This window comes from Cebus imitator, unplaced genomic scaffold (genome assembly GCF_001604975.1).
Source record: "Cebus imitator isolate Cc_AM_T3 unplaced genomic scaffold, Cebus_imitator-1.0 Scaffold118, whole genome shotgun sequence".
NCBI classification, from domain to species: domain Eukaryota; kingdom Metazoa; phylum Chordata; class Mammalia; order Primates; family Cebidae; genus Cebus; species Cebus imitator.
The window spans coordinates 916,879-918,480 of record NW_016107433.1 but is presented as its reverse complement, the minus strand read 5'-3'; the positions used below and the strand labels follow the sequence as shown (position 1 = coordinate 918,480).

Genomic DNA, 1,602 nt, shown 5'->3' with positions numbered 1-1,602 from the left:
AGTGAAACACCATCTTAAAAAAAAAAAAAAAAAAAAAAAAAAAAGTCCATTACGTTTTATAGTAGAAATTATGGGCTAAATTAAATTGATAATAACTGTCACACTCTGATGCAAAATGGGCAATCAGCTAGGCTAACTCAAATTAAGACCATTTTTACCCAGAATACTAAGCTCCCCAAGAACAGGATTCCATCTGTTTCTCATCAAAATTACAAGTAGCCACAGGTCATGGACTTTCTTTTCAGGTAATTTGCCAATAGTCAAAATATACATTCCAAAAGTTTCTGCAGAACAGCAGCCACAATTTCCTGGAGTCTTTCTAGGTACGTGTTCAGAATAGTACTTAACACTTTATACACATTCTCGTTAACTCTGAGAATACCCTTTGAGATTGGTGGCATTATTCTCTCACAAGTGAGGACTACAGGAGGAGACAGGTTAAGTAACTTGTTCCTTATCACCCAGGTAGTATGTCATGGAACAAGTTTCAAATCCAAGACTCTGATTATAAAGCCTGTATGCTCTCCATCACCTGATAGCCTGCATCCCCTATACCCAAGAACTAGCCAACAAATCCTCCAACTCCAGAAAGGCTGTATTACTACCACTTTTAAGATAGAAAAAATGGAAATAGCACTCACCTCTCCGTGGCCGCAAAGTCAGTTTGAGGAGGGAAAACAGAACTCAGCTCTCAAGCCCCTGGTCAGCAATCAGTCCACTAGTGCATCTTGTTCTTTGGCTTCAAGTCCATAATCATTCTAAAAGAGAAGCATAAACCATTTTATGAAACACTAAAAATTCATACAAATACACATATAGTAAAGAGTGGCCAGATGTGATAGCTCATGCCTGTAATCCCAGCGGTTTGGGGGGCCAAGGCAGGTGGATCACCCGAGGTCAGGAGTTTGAGAACAGCCTGACCAATATGGAGAAACCCCAGCTCCACTAAAAATACAAAATTAGCCAGCCAGGCATGGTGGCACATGCCTGCAATCTCAGCTACTCAGGAGGCTGAGGCAGGAAAACAACTTGAACCCGGGAGGCAGAGGCTGCTGTGAGCCGAGATCATGCCATTGCACTCCAGCCTGGGCAACAAGAGCAAAACTTTGCATCAAAAAAAAAAAAAAAAAAAAAAAAAAAAGTAGGTAGCTCACGCCTGTAATCCCAGAACTTTGGGAGGCTGAGGCAGGAGGATCACGAGGTCAGGAGATAGAGACCATCCTGGCCAACATGGTGAAACCTCACCTCTACTAAAAATACAAAAATTAGCTGGGTGTGGTGGTACTTTCCTGTAATCTCAGCTACCTGGGAGGCTGAGGCAGGAGAATTACTTGAACCAGGGAGTTGGGAGGTTACAGGGAGCCGAGAATGTGCCACTGCATTCCAGTCGGCCGACAGATGGAGACTCAGTTTCTTTAAAAAAACAAAACAAAACAAAACAAAACTGTGTTTGTCAGGCACAGTGGTTCATGCCTGTGATCCCAAGCACTTTGGGAGGCCGAGGTGGGTGGATCACGAGGTCAAGAGATCGAGACCATCCTGGTCAACATGGTGAAACCCCGTCTCTACTAAAAATACAAAACATTAGCTGGGCATGGTGGC

General features: G+C 43.2%; 1 protein-coding gene across 1 annotated transcript in view; it reads right to left on the bottom strand.

Annotated features, from left to right (window-relative positions):
* CTCF (CCCTC-binding factor) overlaps positions 1 to 1,602 on the bottom strand; it is a 67,936-nt gene that overhangs the window by 58,231 nt on the left and 8,103 nt on the right. Inside the window, exon 2 of the mRNA XM_017539392.2 lies at positions 642 to 758. The gene's annotated coding sequence lies outside the window, so the exon portion shown is untranslated. The remainder of the gene's footprint in view (positions 1 to 641; positions 759 to 1,602) is intronic.